An 8,555-nucleotide genomic window follows, 5' to 3' on the forward strand; every position below is an offset into this window, starting at 1 on the left:
TAGCATCCCACATAAAATAGAGGAAGATTGGCACAGATGCTAGCTCAGTGACAATCTTCCTCAAGCAAAAAGAGGAAGATTGGCAACAGATGTTAGCTCAGGGCCAATCTTCCTCACACACACAAAAATAAAAAAGTATAGAAGCTAAATGTGAAAACAAAAACAAAATAGTGATCTGAGAGTTTGGGGCAAAATGGGAGGAAGCGATAACTGCTGATATTGATAGGTGACCTGCAAAGGAGAAAGGCCTAGCACAAGGACCAGATGATATAAGGCGTTTGCTTCTCTGGAAACTAGAGTTGAACTGGAGACAGAGGCTGTAGGATGCGTCTTGGCTAAGAGCGCTTTTGAATTTGCCTTATATTCTCAACACAAAAACTCTGAAGATTAGGAAAGACTTAGATTTTGATGATTTGATGTAACTTTAAAAATGTAGCCAGTATTTCATTCATTTCTAGGCAGAATGGCGTAATGCTTATGCAAAGGATTCTTGAATCACACAAAGTTCAAGCTTTGTCACATTTGGCAATTTATTTAGCTTCCTCATCTATAGAATATATACATAATGAGAGAATTCACCTTATTAGAACAATTGAAAGGATTAAACCAAATCCCCCATCTATAAGGCTTAGAACAAGTTCCAACACATAGTACATATTCAATAATGTTAGCTAGTACTGAGGGTAATTACGGTAGTAAGTTTTTTTTAAAAAGGAGGTATGTTTACCATTTGAGCGTCTGCCTGAGACTCAGATCTGAATTTTTACATGAGATTAGTGTGTTGTAATGTGTTTGAAAGGTCATATTGAATCTGAAGAAGACATTATTTGTTACTAATAATATTAGGAAATGAGACTTCTTGCACAAATCTATCACTATTATAAATATAGTGGGTACAAATCTCAGTCCATGAACTCAGTCCATAAACTCAAGTATGCAAGAAATGTTAAGTTTTCTTTTCTGTTTCAAGCCCCCAATCCACTAAATGTTGGAGAAACACTCTCAGTCAACTCAAGTTTCCCCTCCCCTGACACTGGGATTGCACATATGCTCCAGGGGGCTATCACCTGTTGTCAGCTGTTGTCATCTGTCTATGCTTCTATCTGCTGGGACAGACATTCTGTTCCTGATTGCCCGTCCACAAAGTTTACAGCTATATCCTCTCGTGCTGGACACTAGCTTTGTGACTTTTGGGAGAATAAGAAAAGGAATGGGGCACTAGAAGACCCTACCTCATCCCCCTACCAGCCTCTGGCTCATGGGAAATGTTTCTGCTGCTCCCCATGCCATCCTGGGACACAAAGCAACTCTATGAGCCCAGCTCAGCAACCCCCCCTTTTTTTTTTCCATCTGGACATGAACTATTCCTTTCTTTATTTGGAGATTTATTCTTGTGAAGTCTTTAATACATTATAAGTCACTTTAATGAAATCTGTGTAAAGATTAGATGATCTTTTTAACTGCTACTACTTCAGAAGAATCCAGTTGTTGCTCAAGATTAATTTCTATTTCTGTACAACACACACACAGACACATAAGCAATAAATAAACATTAGGATTTTTATGTTGTTTGATACACAGCAAACCTAGTTAAAACAATCTGCTACTTTCCCTTTTTTCTTTTTTTTAACTTTTTATTAAGATTATGATAGTTTACAATCCTGTGAAATTTCAGTTGTACATTATTGTCAGTCGTGTTCCAGGTGCACCACTTCACCCTTTGCACCCACTGCCCACCCCACCTTCCCCCTAGTAACCACTAATCTGTTCTCTTTGTCTACATGTCTAACTTCCACATATGAGTGGAGTCATACAGAGATTGTCAGTCCCCTTTTTTAACTCTGACAAACCACACTCCCATCTCTATTGCTTCTATGCCGTTAGCATGGGGGAATGAGGGAGAAGTCTGGGGTCTTGCCACTTTCTCAAGTTAAACAGGAAAAATGACATTCCTTCTGCTCTTGAATCTCCAAAGTTATACAGAGAGGAGTGTTCTATTATTGCCTAAACGTTACCATACGCTACTTTAGATTAAATCCAAAAGAGAGCTGGGCCTAGGTCCTTTTTCAGGTACCCAGCATATAAGCTCTTTTCTTTTCTTCTGACTTCTCTCTTTTTCCACAAATCTAGAGAATCTTTGATTTTGGGGACACGGAAAACAGGTTTTGACCCATCAGTTATTTTTCCAATTCTTTTTTCTCAAGTCTGGAACTTGGCTTTTGAAATAAAAAAAAATCAAGTATTTGACAACCCTCCCTTGAGGAATGTCTACTTCATAGTCTGGTTGCCTCAATGAAGGAAGCTTCAGGAAAAAAACAACCAAAAACACTGGTTAATATATCAAAGTAGGGAAGGATGTATGTTTTATCATTTCCATCTAAAACTACATTGTAAATACTTTATCTTTCCATAATGAATAAAAAGTCTACCAACTAAAATATTTTTCTTTAGTTAAAATCATGGGTTACTTTATATACTATTGATAAGGGCTTGATTTTATAATTTCCTTTCAGCCCAAATTGTAGTCTTAATTACATACATTATTTGCATATAAATGGTCCTGACATCACTCGGCCGGAGGAGGATGCCTCAGTCCCTTTCCCTACCTCTTCTTTTCCTTCCATCAGCTATCAGTCTGTTCCTTCAGTGATCTGTTGTTCCTCTCCAAGTTTACTCCATCCTCTAACTTCACTCTTTATAATCCACTGTCCAAAGGAGTGTGTAGCTTGCTTTTTTGTAAATTTGACTATGACTGCATGTTACCTCTTTAAGAAGTCCAGACACTATAAATCTATGTAGAGTCTAGAAAACGCTCAAAATCAGAGATATTTGGTAATATCATTTAATGGTGATGATATTAATGTTTTAAAAACCTTGATAACTTTAAAGGGCCACATATTTTTTGCTGTATTTTGATCACCGTTACCTGAATTATCTATGAGCCCCTTAAAACATGACCTGGTCATATTCATCTTTCTAGGACTAGTTCATATACAACGGCTAGTATAAAGCAGCTGTTCAATAACCAAATTGAATGAAAGAACAATAAGATATTTGGTTGTTTTCAAACAGTAATGCAGAGCAAGACCATTCTAATCTACATACACCATACACTACAACATGTGTATGCAATATTTTAAAAATATAAGTGTAACAACCATGGGTAAGATTAGATTTAGAATTGAACTATTATGGTTCATAGCTAGAAAAGAATTCTTTAATATATTTAAGGAAGAAGAGGGTAAAATATGTTCTACATTTCTGATCAAAAGATAAAAAGTTTACAAAAGCAAGCATGAGCCATAACTATTACTTAGGAACTGAAGTAAGAAAAGTATGAAACCAACCTGAGCTCAGTTCTGGTTCTACAAATTATTAGCTGGGAAACTATGGGCAAGTAATTTAGTATTTTGGGGAGCTCAATTTTCCCTTCTTTAAGTTGAAATTTTGAATTAGAATCTCTAAGGTTTTTTTTTTTTATTGTACTATTCAGTTATTTCCCTTATTTAAAAATAGATAACAACAGAAAGGAAAAATTAAAGTAACTTTTAAAGTAAAATAAAACTCTTGTAGTAAGCTAGTCACTAAAAAAGATTGTACTAACAGGCTTTAGTGTCTCTTCTGGTGGCGATAGATTTGAAGCTTTAAAGAACAGGACCCCAGGAAGAGGAGAGTGTACTGGTGCAGGACTGAAAGGGTTGGATCAGTTTCCCTGGTTTTTCTCTATTTAACGATTGAAGTATTGGAGCCATTGGAATAAGGGTTCAGCATCCTCAAATGTTTTTTGACATCATCATTAACAATCAATCTACCGGAAGAGTTGTCTTTGAATTATTTTCTGATGTGTGCCCCAAAACACAGAACTTCCATTGTCTTTGTACAGGTGAGAAGGGGCGGGGAAATCAACTCAGAAGCCATTACATTATAAGAGTGGTCTCTTTCACAGACTTGTCTAAGATTTTATGGTTCAAGGTAATGACTTTAGTGAAGGAAATGGAGGAAGATAATCTATTAATGGAGGATTTTCTTAAGATCAGAGTTTCTGTTGAACACAACGGAGAATTTCTCCTATCAATAGCCAACAGAGGGAAGGATACAAATTGTTCACAGTTCATAACAATGAAACCAATTCCTCATTTAGATGGCCATCACATTGTTTTGGGGTGATTTCTGGTCAAGAAATTGTGAGAGATGCAGATGCAGAGAGAAAACAGATACAGCTAGCAAACCATTTACTGAGGCAAAGACACTCAGATGTGAAGAGCTAATTCCTCAACTAAAGCTAAGACAAAAGAAAAGGCATAAACTCTCCTCTTTCCTCTCCTCATCATCCAGTGACTCAGTTCAAGAAATTCTCAGTCCTCTTCTGATTCTGCAATTGCTTCTGAAGAGAAAATTTACAAAGAAAAAGGAAAAGGAAACATGGTAAAAATTCCCAAAAACACAAGAAAGAAAAGAATAGGGAGAAAGTCAAGAAAAGTGCATCTAGTGAAAGGGAGGCTGAAACTCTTGAAGGATAACCCCAGTCTACTGTCCAGAAGAGTTCCCTCCTATACGTGAAAATAGATTCCTAACCAGAAAAAGGTGCTCCTAAAGCTGATGAAAAAGAAAGGAAACACAGAGAGAGAGAGACAGAGAGACAGAGATAGAGACAGAGACAGAGAGGTGAATATAATCCACTTAACTCCCAGTCAGCTTCATACCAGAGGCGACTTCTAGTTACTAGGTCTGGCAGAAACACGAAAGGAAGAGGACCAAGGTGCTACCAAACTCCTTCCAGACCTAAATCCAGGATCGCTTCAGACAGTGAGACCCTTCACATTGGAGGCAAGCGATGCAGAGAGCTCAAAGAATGAGAGTATGAAGTGGTAAAAGAAAGATCAAAGGGGATAAGAGTGAGTTAAACGAAATAGAAAATCAAAGAAGCCCAGTTAGAGTAGAAGAGAAATATATAACTGATCACAGGCATATATCTGAGAGTCCAAACAGAAAAAATGAAAGGAAGTTAAAGACCATAAATCTAAGAGCAAAGAGAGAGACATCAGAAGAAATTCAGAAAAAGATAAGTATAATAAAAACACGGTGAAGAAAAGGGCCAAATCTAAAAGTAGGAGTAAGAGCAAAGAGAAATCCAAGAGCAAGGAAAGAGATACAAAGCATAACAGACATGGAGAACAAAGAATGAGGCAAAAGAGTAAAGAAAGGGATCATGAGGATATTAAAGAAAAAGAAGTCTCATTCTAAAGGAAAAGATCAGGAAAGGAATAGAAGTAAATAGAAGTCTAAACAGAATTAAGAAGTAATGAGCGTGATTGTATTACAAGTAAGGAAAAGAATGGACATGCACAGTCTAGGAGAAAAGGTGATATAACTAAAGGCAAACAGCTACAATGGTGGAACAACAGAAGGAAGCAGAGATAGGAACAAGAGCAGAAGCATGCGATCTAGGAACCATGACTGAGATTGCAGCAGAAGCGAGGAGTACCAAAGACACAGGACAGGAGCATAGGAGAAGAGGAAGGCCAGGGAGCTGAGATGGAAGAGCCACACCAGGAAGTAAGGATAGGAAGAGATGAAGGAGAGGTTCCCAGAGCTTAGAGAGAGAAGCAAGGCAAAGGAGAAACAAAGAAAAATACAGAAACCAGGAAAGTAAGAGTTCACACGGGAAAGAAAATTCTGAAGGTGATAAAAGAATGTATTCTTAAAATCATGATCATAATAGTTCAAATAAGAGCAGAAAAAAAGGCTGATAGAGATCAAAGGCCATTCTCAAAAGTAAAACAAAGTAGTCCGGACAATGAATTAAAAGTTCTCCACACTGGAAAATACGTGAGAAAGTGAGAAGACCAGATCCTCAATGGGAAAGGAAAAGAAAAAATCCAAAGGTTAAGAAAACGACCAAATATATACATGATAAAAATAATCACCTTGATCATGTATCAAGCCCTGAACAAATGAAGACAAAAGTGGATGAGTGAGTTGTATAAACTTCTTATTTCCATTCTGTCTCAAATTTTAAGTTTTAGAGGCCTGCTGGTGAATCTCCTTTATATTGTTTTCCTCTTTTCATTGTTTTTGGGTTGTTTTATGTTTGTTCTCTTTTTTTTTTAAGGCAGACTTCATTGAGCTGATTATTTCCATAATCTGCAACCTGGATAATTTGTACTGCCTAAAGTTTTAATAAACTTGAAATAAGAAAAAATATTATAGCAAAGTTCTTTTGATTTTTTAAAAATGTTTAAATTTCTAAATGGTAAACGGTTTAAGTTTCCAAACTGATCAATACAGAAACTAAAAAAAAAGATGACTTTATCATGTGTGTAGTTTCTAAAAGACCGACGCCATCTACTGTCATAAGGTGCTACTTTAGGCAAAATGCTAATGTCAACTGAATTTTAATTTTTTTTAATAAAAATTTTTATAGCTACAACATATAATATGTGAGTGCAGGTTTACGCACATTTTTCTAAATCTTTCAGAATACTATGGGGTGGCTTTGTTTTGTTTTGTTTTGCTGAAGTATGTAGGGATTTTTAAGGCATATGTTAGTTTGTGGAAAGGTTTCCGAATTGAAATGTGAAAATAAGGAAGACAGAGATTGCTCTTTTGAATCATCTGCTTTTATTATGTTAATTAAAACAAAACTCTATAGAGCATCTAAGTGCCTCTCAAGCTACATAAAAAAATACCGAGTTGATGCATGAGAATTATAAAGATAATTTACACAGTTGGTGAAGAAAACCACCTATACTGAAAGGCAATTAAACAAGAGCTATATCACCATATTGCATTTAAAATAGGAAATATATGTGCAGAAAACCAAGTAATCATCGTTACTCTTATGCTTGTCTTCTGGAACGGATTCTCTTAAAATTCTGATATTGCCTCCTTTCCTTTCCTTTCTACCTTAAAAAGAATGCTTCTCACACTTTAATGTGCACATAGTCAGCTGGGGATCTTGTTAAAATGCAGATTCTGACTCAGAAGTCTGGAGTGAGGCCTGAGACCTTCCAACCAGCTCCCAGGAATTTCCCATGTTACTGGTCTTCAGGTCAGACTTTGAGTAGCAAGGCCTTTAACTTCTGGCAGCCAGGAGTTGAAACGCCAACAGATAAGAAGTGCCAGGGTTTTCATTTTTGTTTTGTTTGTTCCACTAACTAACCGAAAGCCACACTAAATTCTTAGCTTGCTTACTTAGCTTAATTCTAAGCTTAGTTTAGTTTACTCCTCTTTGCTTGGAATTCCTCTCCACTAGCGCCTTCTCTAGTCCCACAGAAGTAAAAGTTCTTAAATACAGACACCTATTATCTAGGATGCTACCGGTAAATGTTATCCATGTAACCTCTAGGCTAGGGGTCCTCAAAGAGTGGTTCCCTACTGTGCTTGAGGAGGCAAAACAGTACAGTAAAGAGACTCTTTGCATGACTCTACCAAGGAGTAAACTGTGCCAAAACCTGAGAGTAAACAATACAGCAATCATTTCTATTTGGCTTTAAAATGTATTATAATAGAATTTGCAGATTTATTTTCTAGTTACATTTTACTTAAGGTAATATTAAAATAGACTTGTATGCTCTGACCATAAACCAACTAATAGGGGTGAGGGGTGAGGGGAGGTGGGGTAGAGGGGATCTATCTGAAAGCACGAGGAAGTGTTTGTAGGAGGGAAGTCTAGGATAAAATTTTTTCTACAGATGATACATACATCTGTGGAAAGTCAAGAGTTCACTTGCCAAGTCCTATGCAACTTAGTGCAACTCAGATACGACACATGAATATTGCCTTACTTCACCCCCCCCACCCTGGGTTATTCAAAGTGCTGTTAAGGACCCTTTTTTTTAGTACAAACAACTACCATTTATTGAGCACATACTATGCATCAGTCTCTGAACTAAGAGCTTCCTATGCAGTGGCTTACTAAATTCCCACTCCATATCTATGAGGTAGGTGCCATTATGCCATCATTACAGGTGAGAAAAATACAGCCTATTAAAGACCTTTTCAAATGAAAAAAACTTTTGAAAAAATTTAACCTACCAAAGATTTTTCAAAAGCTCTGTTGTATGGTTCATTCTGCATGAATGAAGAAACCCAATATATGTAAAACTTAGCTTACAAAATAGGAAACCTTAGGGTTATTATTTACTTTGTGAACAGAACACCCACTGATTCGACTCCTTGAAGTGGTCACTATACATAACAGGGTTTTTGAGTTACCAGTGTACAACATACACATAATTTTCCAGGCAAATGTGCACAAACTAAGGCACATCTATGATAATACTGGCAATTTGCCATTCTTTTGATTACTTATGAAGTGGGCCTATTATTTGCCAAATGTTTCCAAAATTGGCCTAAACATAAGGAGTGACCTGGAGTGCCTGTTAAAACTATAGAATTCCCAGTACCTTCCACTAGAGATTCTGAATCAGTAGCTCTGAGGTAAAGTCAAGGAATTTATATATTTAATATATTACCCATATGTTTCTTCTGATCAGGCAAATTTGGGAAACAGTAGTCTACTGAATAAAGCTCAGGTTTCTTATCTTAGCATT

The 8,555-nt window shown here is 36.6% G+C and overlaps 1 pseudogene; it reads left to right on the forward strand.

Moving 5' to 3' along the window:
• The first annotated feature begins 463 nt into the window (after positions 1-463).
• On the forward strand, positions 464-5,974 carry LOC124229829 (peptidyl-prolyl cis-trans isomerase G-like; annotated as a pseudogene).
• The last annotated feature ends 2,581 nt before the right edge of the window (positions 5,975-8,555 follow it).

This window comes from Equus quagga, chromosome 18, assembly GCF_021613505.1.
Source record: "Equus quagga isolate Etosha38 chromosome 18, UCLA_HA_Equagga_1.0, whole genome shotgun sequence".
NCBI lineage: Eukaryota > Metazoa > Chordata > Mammalia > Perissodactyla > Equidae > Equus > Equus quagga.